At 45.1% G+C, this 14,723-nt stretch overlaps 1 protein-coding gene, 1 long non-coding RNA gene and 1 other non-coding gene across 5 annotated transcripts in view; 2 read left to right on the forward strand and 1 right to left on the reverse strand.

Annotated features, from left to right (window-relative positions):
• Fbxl13 (F-box and leucine-rich repeat protein 13) overlaps window positions 1–14,723 on the forward strand; it is a 180,381-nt gene that overhangs the window by 120,957 nt on the left and 44,701 nt on the right.
• LOC147994693 (uncharacterized) lies at window positions 6,731–9,876 on the reverse strand. The gene is made up of 2 exons (XR_015686316.1): window positions 8,607–9,876; window positions 6,731–6,919 (listed from the first exon to the last, which is right to left on the reverse strand). It is a non-coding gene; the product is annotated as an uncharacterized LOC147994693 (long non-coding RNA).
• LOC120102739 (small nucleolar RNA SNORD86) lies at window positions 14,095–14,180 on the forward strand. Its single transcript, XR_015687339.1, has one exon. It is a non-coding gene; the product is annotated as a small nucleolar RNA SNORD86 (small nucleolar RNA).

The following is a 14,723-nucleotide window of genomic DNA, read 5'->3' on the forward strand; positions in this document are numbered from 1 at the left end:
CTTTGGGAAGGAAGGGTTTATCTTAGCTTAAAGATCCAGATCGCAGTCCATCAGTGAGGGAAGCCAGGCCAGGAACCTGGAGCTGCTGCAGAGGCCATGGAGGGGTGCTGCCTACTGGCTTGCTCATCTTGGCTTGTTCAGTCTGCTTTCTTATAGAACTCAGACTACTAGTCCGGGGACGGTGTCGCCCACAATGGGCTGGGCCCTTCCCCCTCAATCACTGAGTTAAGAAAATGCCCCGTAAGCTGGCCTACTTTATAGATGCATTTTCTCAACTGTGGCTCTCTTTTCTCAGATTACCCCATACCAAATTAATAAGAACAATAGAAATTCAACCAGGACTGTTGTGGAAACTGACATCTGTTTCCTGTGTTTGGAATTTTGCTCTAGGAGGTTATATGTGAATATATTCCAAGAGGAAATATCTCAATAAAACAAAAAGGTTTAGAACAGGGGCTTACACCTGAGTGGTTTTCGCTGGTGTTTGCCCAGTGTCTGTTGAATAAATGTGGTCACTAATGGCCAAAAAAAAAAGGTATTAGAGAAAGGATTGTAGCCATACATATTAGAAAAAAATTTATAGTGGAGAACTTCAGTGCAGAGTAAAATTCCGTTCTGTATGTTTAGAAATGTTCTGCACCCACTGGGGATTGGATAAGCGCTCTAGATGCGTTAAATGAGGAGACGGCTCTTGTCAGGATTTGACCTGCCTGCTGTCTCCCTTGGTGTGGCAGAGATGGAGCCTCCACTTAGCTTCTTCACTACCAAGTCTCCCCTCCCAGTCATGGGGAGACTGCTGCTCCTTTGGGTAGCCTGGGCAAGCCTCCAACCTTGCCTTGCCATTTAAACAATCATTTTAAAGTTATAAACATTTGACTTCTACTCATGTGCATGTGTTTGTGTGTGTGTGTGTGTGTGTGTGTGTGAGTGTGTGTGTACATGTGCCTGTCTGCGCATGTGCCCATGTGTGTGCCTCTGCATGTGTGTACCTGTGTGTACATATCATAGGATAACTTGGTGAAGTAAGTCCTCTCTTCCCACCACGTGGGTCCCAGAGGTTGAACCCAGGTTTACCAGGTTTGCAATGCTGAGCAGCTCTGCCTGTTGACTCAGCTCACTTATGTGAGTCTTTTCTTAACAGATGTACAAAAATTTAAAAATACGTAAAGAAAAAATAGTATTAGACTACGTGAAATTTCACCACTCAGATAACAAATTCTACCAGCGTCTTCTGGCATAGCTTTCTGGTATTGTCTCCACACACACACATATGGTCCTTTAAACTGACGTGTATGGTATAGTGGTGCACACCATTCACTGATATCCTTAAAGCACGCAGCTTTCCGACCACTAACTACTCAGTGGTAATGTTAGTAGCTACCTAGTGTTCTGTAACATTTTTATCTGTTCACTTAAGCACTTATCATTAGCCTGACAAAATTTACAGTCATAAAGCCTGCGGAGAAAGCCCTACCCGTGCATGTGTCATAAACCTCTAGAAACGTAACCATGAAAGAATGTAGGTATTTTTAAGGCCGTCCATATTTGTGGTGGTTTGAATAGGTACAGCCCCCACAGATCCGTGTGTTTGAATGCTTGGCCTTAGGGAGTGGCACTATTAGAAGGTGTGGCCTTGTTGGAGTCGGTGCAGCCTTGCTGGAGGAAGTGTGTCACTGTGGGGGGAAGGGGGACTTTGAGGTCTGCTATGCTCACGCTATGCCCAGTGTGACACACAGTCCCCTTCTGCTGCATGCAGATCAAGATGTAGAACTCTCAGCTCCTCTAGCACCATGCCTGCCTGGACGCTGCCATGCTTCCCGCCATGATGATAAAAGACTGAGTCTCTGAACTGTAAGCCAGCCCCAATGAAATGTTTTCCTTTGTAAGAGTTGCCTTGGTCACGGTGTCTCTTTACAGCGATGAAACCCTAACTAAGACAGTATTCCGCAAAGGTCATCAGCTTACAGTTAACTCTTAGCGTGTACTCATTATTGTCATAAATGTACCCCAATTTTTGTCAGTTTGGCATCGAACAAGGCACTTTGTATTTTTAATTTTCATTTTCTTTATCACTTGTAAGGTTAAATGTGTCTATCCCCAAAACATAGCTCTTAACCTTAAAGGGACAAAGAGATCATTTATTCTGAAGCCAAATATTAATGGTTTTGGCCCAGAAGCACAGATTTGGGTTACCTTCAAATCAGTGTTCCAATGTGAGAGCAGTTTACTAATGTTTATACAGCATCAGAAGAAGGGTCACCTCAAGCCGCTTCCCAAGTGTGCTGGTGGGAACCATATGTTTGCAGTTAAGGCATATGGAGAACTCTCATCCCTAGGCTCCAGACACAACTGATGGCCTGTTGACCATGGAGAATAGGGTCTTGTTAATACAGTGATAAAGTTTTTATTTGCTTATCAGGATGTTGAGTCTGACACAGAGGCTGGCAAGGCATGGCTCTTTATGGGGCTAAGACAGCCAAAGAGAGATTGTAATTGGGCTCTGGACCTGACACACCCCAACCTTTCCATGTCTCTGACCAATAACACCCCAACCTTTCCATGACACTGAAGTTCCAGTCAGTCAGCCTCTGCAGACACAGCCTCTCTCCAGGAATCTTCATTAGCCAATGCTACACAGTACCACCACAGGCCAATGCTACATAGTGCCACCATAGGCCAATGCTACACGGTGACACCATAGGCACTTATGTATCTGTTGAATGACACTGTTTTAAGGTGACATTGTCAAAGAAGTTACCAAATCCATTATATTTGAGCCTAACTATAGGGTTTTCTTTTGATAAAAGAAAAAATATCTATTTAACAAAGATATGTCCGAGGCTGAAGAGAGAACACTATGAGTTTTTATGTGGCTCCCAGTGTACTCACCTTGAATTTGCTTTGAGCCTATTTGTAGCTGCTACTGTTTGGATGAAAAATGTCCGTCTCAGGCCATGTGTGAACGCTTGGATCCCTGCTGCTAGCCACTGTTTTGGAAGGTTGTGGGATCTCTGGGAGATGGGACCTTGCTGGAGGAAGTGGGTCTCTGAGGGTGAGGTGGGTTGGGCCTTGAGATGTCGATAGCCCAGTCTGCTTATGGTTCATATTTGCTCCCACTGAAACATGAGCAAGCAGGTGTCACATACTCTGATAACCTGAGTGGCCTGCCACTCACCTTCCCCACCAGAACGGACTATATGTCCTCAGACTATAAGCCCAAAGGAACCTTTCCTCTGCTAAGTTGTTTCTTTCTTTTTTTTTTTTCTTTTTTGGTTCTTTTTTTCGGAGCTGGGGACCGAACCCAGGGCCTTGCGCTTCCTAGGCAAGCGCTCTACCACTGAGCTAAATCCCCAACCCCCTAAGTTGTTTCTTGTTAGGTGTTTGGACACAGACAGGACAGGAGGAACTGTCAAAGCAACAGGCCACAAAATGATCCTTAATACTTGAGAAGCTGAATTGAGTCTACTTCTGCTTTGCTGGTGCTGAGACTTGGACTGGATAACTAGAGGGACTTCTCTAATGGCCGTGCTTGTGCGCATGCACGTGTTTGTGTACATGCCTGTGAATACGTGTGTGCATATGTGTGCATGTGTGCATGTGTGTGCCTGCAATCATGTGTATGTGCACGTGTCTGTCAACATGCGTGCATGTGTATGCACGTATGTCCGTGAGTGTGCCTGTGCAAGTATGCATGTGCACGTGCACGCAAGTGTGTGTGCCTATTATGAGTGCGTGTGCTAAGTGTTTCCAAAACATAACATGCTAGCAGAAAAACATACAACTCACCACGAATAGCCACTAATATGTTTTTAAGCTTGTTGAGTGTATCAATAGGAGTCAAAGATTGGTTCATCAGGTATACATATGCTTAGCTTTAGTTGATATTGTTAATGTGCTGGATGGATTGGGCCAATCCCAGTGACCTTTCCCCCCTAGAAGAGCCAGAGATGTGGCTTCTGCAGTGAGGCTGAAGCGATGAGGCCTCCTGGTTACTCTGGGCGCTCACCCATGTCATTTATTTTCATAGTACATCATTAAAGCGTCTTATGAGAGGCTGGGAGAAGAGTGGGTTTCTTTGTTAAGTAGAATTTGACAGTAAATATTTCAGACATTGCTTCTCCCCATGGCAAGAAGGTTTCATGCAATTCATGTCACCTCAGGGACTCTTACCAAACTGTCAGAAATCAATATGGGATTTCTATTTGTGACTGCCCTCATTAAAAGGAACCAGGAAGAGGAATTTTAAATTGTTGTTTCCTCTTGTAGCTTTGTGCAGTGAAGAAGGAAAAAAATACCCAAGGGAAGAGACATAAGCAAGGATTTCTATTTTTATTTCATATTAGACTTATTTTCCTTTACTTTGCTTATTTTGGACCCCAGATATCAAGAGCTGGTTTAAACCCATTCCTGATTTCCCAGCAACTTTTTTTCATCCTCGGTGCATGGCTCTCTCGTCTGACTTATGTCCTTTATCCTGCCGCCAGCCTCCCTCCAAGCAACCTCCCAACGTTACCTGGTTCCTTGTATCCCCAGACATCCGTGCATTTCTGGGGTGTGGCTCGATGCGTTTTTATCTTAGCGCTCAGCAGCAGCTCCATGCGGTCGAGCTCGCTCCTGACAATAGTTCCAAACCTTCCCTTCTCTGGCACCACAGCCACCGAGGGGCGCAGGCTCCCCACTCCTTCTCAGCCCTCGCCTGTGGTCTTGCTGGCCTCATTCATAACTTCATGTTACATGAGTCTGTGCAGATAGACATTTCACACATACATATCCTATATATACAATTCTATTTATAGTTTTGTATCTATAAACTTATATGTACATTTTGTATATGAAATAATGTCTCAGAGCCAGTTTTCTCCCAAATTTTATTCTCATAGTCCATTTACTACTTATGTTTCTGAGTCAGAGGCTTACTCTATAGCTCAAACTACCTTGAATCCATGATAACCCTTCTGCCTTACCCTCTTAAATGTCAAGATTATAGACCAGACCTAAGGTCAGAGTGAAGGCTTAGATTTTCCTATCCTAAGGAAATATTTCTGCTCTAAAAGCAATACTTCACCGTACCTCAGCCTCCCTTATGGGAGTCAGTGACAGCTCTCTCTAGCAATAGAGGCTACAATGTTGGTGTCATTTGTTACAGAATTAGGTGACCAGCAAATGCATTTATTGAAGCCCCAACCACGAGAGCCCCAAACGCCTTCTCTGGGAGTAGTATCATTGCAAACATAATTAGAATGAAGTCGTTAGGGGTGGGCCCTGGCCTAGTATGACCAGCGTCCTTATAGGAAAGGAAACAGTTGGTATGGACACACGGACAGGAAAAACACCAGGAAGATGAAGAGAGCCACCAATAGGCCAAGAGAAAGAACCGGAATCGATCCTTCTTGCATGGCCTCAGAGGGACTGAATCTGTTGATACTTTGCTTCAGACTTCAGCCTCTAGAACTGGGAAAGGATTTGTTCTGCCGTTTAACCTACGCTGCTTGTACTATCTTGTTACCGCAGACCTCTCAAACTAAGATATCAGCCTTACCCTTCTCCCTGTGAGGGCGTCATAAAGTCCAGTTGACTAACCGTACAGAATCTGCTCAGCCTCTGACTGACTCCACCATGTTTGCAAGGGCCTGTCACGTTTCTTCCCCGTGTCTCCGTGTGGCTACCTCCAAGCGGGGTCTGCCTCCTGCATGGCTGTTCTCAGCACAGGGTCTTTTAAACATGCAGGCCATTGTCCTTCCTCTACTTGAAGAGCTGGCAAGGCCTCATACCAACTTGGTGAGGCAAAGCCTTGGACGGATCGGAAGGCCCTGTGAAATCGCCGTGTCCTCCAGTTGCCTCTCTGACATCAGCTCTCCCACTCTCCGTCTTGCCAATTCTGCCCCACCACACCGCGCTGGCCACATGAGCTCTGGGCCTCTGGGTTTTGTACTGGCTGTTCTGCCTAGAAGGCTGTTTCCGCAGATATCTGTAAGGTTAAGTTCCTCCAAGTCTGTCTCAAGTATCCCACAAGTGACTAATAAGTGACCTAGATGGATTTTTAAAGCAGCAGGCTTCAGAGAGCTCCCCTTTACTTTCAGAGTCCTCGCAGATATGTCCTCACTTCTGTCAAAATTTCAAAATGGAAAACGTGTCCTTCGGGGGCTGGGGATTTAGCTCAGTGGTAGAGCGCTTACCTAGGAAGCACAAGGCCCTGGGTTCGGTCCCCAGCTCCGAAAAAAAGAACCAAAAAAAAAAAAAAAAAACAAAAAACAAAAAAACAAAACGTGTCCTTCTATGCATGGAAAAGTGCCAGTTGGGAGGCCAGTGAGTCTCAGCTTTTCTTTCCTTTTATCCTTTATCTGAAGAGTATCTCTGCAAGGATTACCATGTCAAGAGCATTCCAAGGTGACCAGTGGCCCTACAGACTAAACACCTCCATACTGCTCTGTCTCCAGCCACTATGAGCCTGAACTCCAGATGATGTCCAATCAGAACCTTCTGTAGAAAGCCGGGCTGACCTTCCTTTGTCCCATCCCTCCATGGTCTAAGACCTCTCCATGTGTACTTCTGTTGATGCATCCCGTCCTCACCATGATATCTCTTTGTATTCAATAGCCACACGCACCTCTATTTACTCTGTGTTGTGCTGCTTCTCCTGCTTTCCTCACTGCGGGGAGCTCCCTGGTGGCGGGGCTTTTACCACACTTGGCTGCACCCCCATATTCTTAGTACAGAATATGACTCGTGACCCAGAGTAAATTTTTAATCAGTATCTGATGAATCAGTGATGAAAACTACAGCTTCCGGCTGTGGCCAGCTGTGGCCAACCAGGTAATTCAGGTGGAGGCTCAGGGGGCCTGGAAGTTAGCTGTGCATTCAGTCTGCTGCACAAGAAGTCTGTCTTCTTGGTGAGGACTAAGTCGTCCTGTCCACAAATCTACAGTCAGAGAAGAGATGATGAAATACTAATATGAAAGCATCTTTAAAATTGTATTTCAGTTATATCACACAAATCAACAAATACAGAGACAAAATCCCAGAAGTGTTCAAAAGAGGCTCAGTAATGATTTATCCAGATTTTTCATACTGTTAAATCTCTGTGGGGTCCATGAAAGCTAAAGGAACGCACGCAAACTGGAAGATTGCATGGTCACGTCAGTTCTCAGCAACTCCAACATTTCAGAGAGAGAGAAATCATGGGAGGTTCTCCTTACTCCTGAGGCTTGTGGTAGACATGAGAGGATGTCTTGTGGGCATGTCCAGGGATAGATTTACAACCAAGTGTAATGGGTGCTACCTCAGCAAAGCAAGACCATGAATGAATTTCCTTTTGGCTTGTCTCTCTGTCTTTCTCTCTTCTTTTCTCCTCCCTTCTCCCTTCTCCTCTCTCCCCCTCTCTCCCTCCTTCTGTACACCAGAAGGCAGTGGGATGGAGAAACAGTTCAAACTGAAGTCTGGAGACCTGAACAATCTAGTCATCCTCACTACACCATTAATCACGTGGCCCCGGGCATTGGGAGCTCCCCCGACAGGGGTCTTGCTCTGAGGTGCCCTCCTATTCTTCCAGTTTGGATCAGGGCTGTCCTCCATCTCATCATCTCTTTTAGCACAGTAAGCTTTGGCTCCAATGTAGCACTCCCTGGTGCTATTTTCCTCTTCAAGCTGTAGATTTTGTATCTTTTTATTCTACTTGCTGTTGTGCATAGGAGTGGTTACTTAGGATGAGACTACAGAGTTAACATTAGGCTCGAGAGCTCTTACACCAAAGAAATTAGCCCATTTCTTTTCTATCTAGCCTCAGGCAAATCCTTAGGATAGGGGCAGAAAACAGCCACTTTTTTTTTTTTTTTTTTGGCAAAATACCTCATGCATGGTCAAGCCCGGTTGCTGGTATTGTCCCCTCTGTAACCTAATGGATCATTAAGCCCTTCTTAAAGCATCGAATTTTTGTGTTAGTTACTTTTGTATTGCTGTGATTAAAACACCATGAGCAAGGCAATTTATAAAAGAAAAGGTTTAATTGGGCTTATGGTTTCAGAGAGTCAGAATCCATGATGGCCGAGCAAAGGTTTGGTTACAGGAAAAGGCGAGAGCTTATATCTCAGTCCATAAGCGGGAGGCAAGGAGAGGAAACACTGGGAATTGTTCAAATGTTTTGAAACCCCAAAGCCCGTCCCCAGTGACACATTGTGAAACAAGGCCACGCCTCCCAATCCTTCCCAAAAAGTTCCAGCAACTAAGGACCAAGTCTTCAAAGACATGAGCCAATGGGACCATTCTCAATGAAATCATCACAGATGGGGAACACTATGCTTGTTCATAGTTGCTGAATTCTGTGCTGTAAATATTCTCGCAGTAACCTGTCTTCAGTTGCCAATGGGAGAGTACTGGGAAGGGAGATGGGGAGAGAAATGCAGCAGCTCACCATTATATGATATTGTGAGGGACACAAATATCTGTATAAGCATAGACAATGGCAACATCTAGCAAAACCAACAAGGAGTGATGGGTTTGAGGATATATTACCTTTGTATTTAATATACTTTATAATGATAAATTTAATATATTTTAAATATTTATGTTTAATAGTAAGCTTATAGAATTACTGAAAATGTAAGTCTTACCAACAATTTTCCAGCCATGCATGGTGGCACACACCTTTAGTTCCAGTACTCGGGAGGCAGGGGCAGAGGGGCAGAGGGGCAGAGAGAGGCAGAGGGATATCTATGAGTTCAAGGCCATCCTTGTCTACAAAGCTAGTCCAGGACAGCCAGGGCTCTGCTACACAGAGGAACCCTGTCTCAAAAACAGAACAAAACAAAACTGAGCAGACTGATCCAGAGATGAAGTTATAGAAGCAGAATGGACAGTGGGCTTTGGTCAGAGGTCATCAGTGTGGTCAGCGCTGCCTTTACCCAGCCATCACGCACGGGCTTCTCCGTCTTGGAGTGAGGGAAAGATGGGATCTTGGGTCACGGCTACTCTTTCTCCACACACGGCTGCCTTGCTGTGCGTACGGTCTGCTCCATTAGCAGCTGGGAAGACTCTCCTCCCTGTCAATAGCCATGGCTCTCTGTTAGGACACGAGCTGGAGCACACTGGTGAGGCCACTTCCCCAACTTCCTACGCGGCAAAGGAGAGCCACGCCACCTCACAAGGAAGCGGAGGTCGGATCTTCAGTCATAATGCAGAATACGCAGTCACCAATCTCGAGGAAACCCCCGATTTGAACGTGGTAGTTATCTTCTTTCTCCTTACTTTAAGGAAACATATTCCAGTTTCAGATTTATACACCATTACTTCGGCAAAGAGAAAGCAACTACTAATTGCTTGGCCTAAAAAGATGCTGGCAGAAATATTTGAGCCATAAAACATTGCCAAACATCTCTCTGGCTAGCGTAATATAAACTTGGTGGAAAACTAAGTGCCTGGTGCCAGGACAAAGCTGAGACCTTCTCCCCAGACCCAGAGGTTCCTCTCCATTCTCCAGAGACTAATCCTTGGGTCGGAGCGCCGAGCTTCTGGCTGTAGTTCAAGGAGTCCCCCAGCTGGGCTGCTGGATAAGTCACCCTTCCTCCCTTTTCAGGAACTCTTGCCGTGGATGTATTTTCAAGACAAGAGGAAGAACAGTTGTTTATTTGTTCTGTAGAAGCCATTTCTTGAGATAACAGTGCCAGGATCCGGGAGAGAGGGAGCGAAGTCAGAACTGTTAAAAACAGCAGTTGTCGCCCGTGGGGTTAACGGAAGAGGTGGACTCTGGACCAGGCACTGACAGCCGACTGAAGAACTTTCATTCACTTGCTCCTCTGGCTCGGCTCATCCAGCCAGGACCAGACACTGCTCAGAGTTAAGAGACAGTTGAGGGAATGGGTAAGGAATCCATCTCTCAACACCACCACCCATCACCACGCCTTTTTTATGTTTGCCTGTGAGGAATACACCATGGGGAATCTCAAGGTCCATCCGCCTCTAGTCCTTGAGTCTAGAAGAATAATAAGGGGCCAAACTGTGACCGGTGGTACATGGCCCGGCACTGTGTACGCCAAGCACTTCTATAGCCACTGCTGTTGTGAGGGAGGGGTGGGGCTGGGGAGCCCAGCCTTGCTGACCACAAGCCCTGAATCATTCTTCCTTACCTGTGTTTACCCGTTCATTCATCTCCCTGGACTTTTTCTGGAAGAAGTCATGAAAAATTCCCTCAGAAATCCATGGCAACAATACAAAAATGTCTCCTCCTTTCTTATGGCTCTCCTCCCCTCTTTATCTACTAAGCTGATTCTTGCTACTGGAGCCGAGACCATCACTCCCACCTCCAAATGCATCTTACCGTGTTTAAGGCATCAGAGAGGCAGAACCCTCCCTAGTATTTACACCGCTTTGCTTTATACATGGGCTGCCTTTCATGACGTGGGTGAGTCTCGGACGGTGAAGTCAGCCTCAAGAGAAGACAGAGTTTTGCCCCAGCAAAATGAAATTCTGCCTTAAGACTGTAACACAGAGAGCTTGCTTGAATTTTTGATTCAAAATCACAATATCTACTCTTCTGGAATTTCAGCTTCCTGGCTTTGGTTTATAGATTTCAGACTAGCCAGCCCTTAGAATCCAGCGATCTGATTTATTTTCCTTAAAAACAAAATACAACAACAAAAAAACTGGATCACTTTATATGCACAGCCCCTCCATGGCTTTCCTAGAACTCACTATGTGAGCCAGGCTGGCCCTGAACTTACAGAGAGCTACCTGCCTCTGCCTCCTGAGTGCTGGGATTAAAGGCGTGTGCCCCGCACCAGACATGATCTGATTTCTTAAAGTTAATGTCTTTCTCTTCAGAGGTTTAGATATGTGCTTGGTTTCTCTGAAGAACACTAGTGCATTTTCACATACACGTTTCTCCAGCAATAACGAGCGCACTTACGAGCGACCTGCAGATTCTGGAATTTGCTCAGCTTTAGTTCCAAGTGGACCTACACTTCTGGCAAGCTCCCAGGTGACACACTGAAACTGCTTCCCCGTTGTCTCAGTTTGGTTTCCAATGTTGTGAAGAGACACCACGACCAAGGAAACTCTTATAAAAGAAACCATTTAGTTGGGGCTGGCTTACAGGTTCAGAGGTTCAGTCCGTTATCATCATGGTGGGAGCATAGCAGCATCCAGGCAGGTAGGCCTGGTGCTGGAGGAGCCGAGAGTTCTACATCTTGATCTGGAGGCAGTTGAAGGGGACTGTGTGTCACACTGTGTGGAGCTTGAGCATATATAACCTCAGAGCCCACACTCACAATGACATACTTTCTCCAACAAGGCCACACCTTGTGGGGCGGTGGCCTGTGAAAGGTACCCTGATTCCCCGTCCAGATAGGTCGAATCCCCGGAGACTCTAAAAGGGACAGCATATTCCCAGCCTCCCAGGAGATTAAGGCCTCACATAGCTGCAGCCCCCACCGATGCCTGTAGAGAGGTTTGAGACAGACCAGTCACATAGGGCAATGCCCCAAGCCCCTCCTCCACAGGTTAAGGATGTGACCACAAGTTACATAGGCTCAAGGCAGATCAATCATAGAAGCAGGACCTCGCCCCCAAATATCTTGTTCAGGATTCAAAGTGTGCAGGAATTATTCCATTGTCTGAGAGCTTCTATCCTAAGAGCTCTAACACCGCCTCTTGGGGAAGAGATCTGCTCTCCCGAAATCACCACCAGAAGCTCCCCTGCACCCCCTGCATCCCTTGCCGTCAGTCTCCCGCTGGCTTAGCCTGGCCCGAGCAACTTAAGCAGCAGTGGAAAGGACCAGCATTGGGGGCAGCAGAAGCAGTGCCCCTTCCCTACTCGAGGTCTCTCCCTTCACCCCAACCCACACACCTAGCCAGGCCAGGGAAATCCCCAGGCTCCAGAGCCTCAACATCTCATAATGGTACCACTGCTTGTGGTCAAGCAATCAAACACATGAATCTATGGGGGCCACACTTATTCAAACCACCACACCTGTGGACAGTGTTTTCAAAAGGAAAGTTTTACGTAGCCAGCCTTTTGAACTATTCCATCATCTTGGTTATTTTTCTAATGTATTCTTTATGTTAATATTCTGAGGTACTATTTCAGTTAATCATTGTGATTACTAATCTTTTAGTTTCGTGTTGGTTCTTCACTGTTATATAATCGGTAATAAATACAGCCACATGCTTTAGACAGCAGGAGACTGCATGGAGGATGGTGATCTTACAATGTTATATTGCCCACTCATGTTGTAGCGATTCTAGTTTGTGTAAAAACGCTCTCTGATGCCCACACTCCGGCAAGCTAACCTATCAACACATTTCTCTGAATGTATCATACACAACTATATCCTTGTATATACAGAAATTTCAGCACGTGACTCTATTTCCTTAGGATAATTTTGTTCAGGAAGAATACCTGACCCATGCATGATACGTATATTTTTCAGACCTTAGAATATTCTATTTCTAGATTCTGTTTCTGAGGATGTAGCTCAGTTGGGAGAGTGCCAACCTAATATCCTCAAAGCTCCAGGTTGAGTCCCCAGTAGTGTACAAACTGGGCATGGTGGACATGCATGGAATCCTAGCACCTAGGATGGGGGTGTTACAGGATCACACGGTCAAAATCATCAGCTATAAAGTAGGTTCAAGGCTACCCTGGGCTCCGTGAGAAAAGCTACTCAGATTATCCCAATGCACTCACATCCAAAGTCACAGCTTTAGCAGTGCATCCAGCCCTGGATTCAGTGTTGTAGAAATTTGCAGATTAGGAGCATGTATCAAAGAGGATTTGCTGAATTCATTCAAATATCTGCATGTCTGGTCATATAATAGATATCTGCATGTCCAGTCATATAATGGATATCTGCATGTCTGGTCATATAATAGATATCTGCATGTCTGGTCATATAATAGATATCTGTATGTCCGATCATATAATAGATATTTGCATGTCCGGTCATATAATGGATATCTGCATGTCCGGTCATATGATAGATGTCTGCATGTCTGGTCATATAATAGATGTCTGCATGTCCGGTCATATAATAGATATCTGCATGTCCGGTCATATGATAGATGTCTGCATGTCTGGTCATATAATAGATATCTGCATGTCTGGTCATATAATAGATGTCTGCATGTCTGGTCATATAATAGATATCTGCATGTCTGGTCATATAATAGATGTCTGCATGTCTGGTCATATAATAGATATCTGCATGTCTGGTCATATAATAGATGTCTGCATGTCCGGTCATATAATAGACATCTGCATGTCTGGTCATATAATAAATATCTGCATGTCCAGTCATATAATAGATATCTGAATGTCCTGTCATATAATAGATATCTGCATGTCCGGTCATATAATAGATATCTGCATGTCCGGTCATATAATAGATATCTGCATGTCTGGTCATATAATATTACTTGTTGATTACCTAGTTACCTGATGCCATGGGTGGTGGACTGCTAGAAACTGAGCAGAATTACTCCGACAGCTAATCATGAGCTAGTTTAAGATGTTGTTACATGGTGTTGTGTGTGTATAAGGGGAACCTGGCCTAGTTAAGGGCACAGGCTCTTCCTGAAGAAGGGACATCTGAAGTGAGCTCTCGCTGTTTTGAGGGTGTGGCTTTCAGTTCTGTAGGTGTTGGCTAGTCCTCTGCCAGCTTGTGAGGCTCTGGTGACAGAACCCTGGGAGTCCTCTGTGTGACCAGTCTGAAGGTCTCAGAAGAAGTCTGTTGTAGATGTGACTCCCACTTTCTGTGCCATGCTACCGTTGAAATGGCATGTCACAGGCATCCGTCTGTCCTGACGTCCTCAGTTTCTCACCGATACTGCTGAACACCAAGTGCTCCCCATCCTAAAGAACTAATTACTCTAAGGTAATTTATCACATAGTCATTATTTTGAACAGCCTTTACCACTGTTGCTTCCAACAATGTAGATTTTATGACAATTGAAAAGAAAACCGTGCTACAAAGCTACGTATTACCATAAAAATAGATATAGGCCAGTAAAACGGATGGCCCCAAAGTCCATCTATTTATGACCAATTGATGATTGACAGGTGTGTTTGTGTGTGTGTGTGTGTGTGTGTGTGTGTGTGTGTGTGTGTGTGTGTGTGTATGTATGTACAGAGCTCCCTAACTTACATAGGCCTCTGTTAAGGGGGTGATGGCTAGTCATGGTGTCTGGATGCTGTCTTGGCTGGTGGGACCAGCCCTGGGGCCAAGTTTCCAGAGCCTTGAAGACAAGAGGTAACAAATCAAAATACAGAGCAACTGTAGAGCCATTTCTCCCAACCCTGGTCAGCTGAGGTTTGACAGGGGCTCCAGGACCATTCGATGGAGGAAGGGATGTTCCTTTTACCCCCTGGCGCTGTAGTAACTGTGTCTACACGCCAGAGATGATGGACCCCACTTCATACTAATCCCAGAATGACCTAAATATAGGTCGTGACTCTATAGAACATGGACGTATACTCAGGGCATTCTGCTTGATTTTTGGATCTGGTAATGAGTTCTGAAATGGGACAACAAAACCTGAATAATGAGGAAAAAATAGACGAATTGGATTTCATTAGAACTAAAATTTTTCACCCATAAAATAATCTTTTTTAATGTAAAGAAAACTGACAGACTGGTAAAAATAGCTCCATTTATGTATTGAGTCTAGGATCCAGGATTGTTTATTTGTTTAATAATTCAACAAGAACCAAAAGACGGCCCAATTTATAAGTGTAG

This window comes from Rattus norvegicus, chromosome 4 (assembly GCF_021556685.1).
Source record: "Rattus norvegicus strain SHRSP/BbbUtx chromosome 4, alternate assembly SHRSP_T2T, whole genome shotgun sequence".
NCBI classification, from domain to species: domain Eukaryota; kingdom Metazoa; phylum Chordata; class Mammalia; order Rodentia; family Muridae; genus Rattus; species Rattus norvegicus.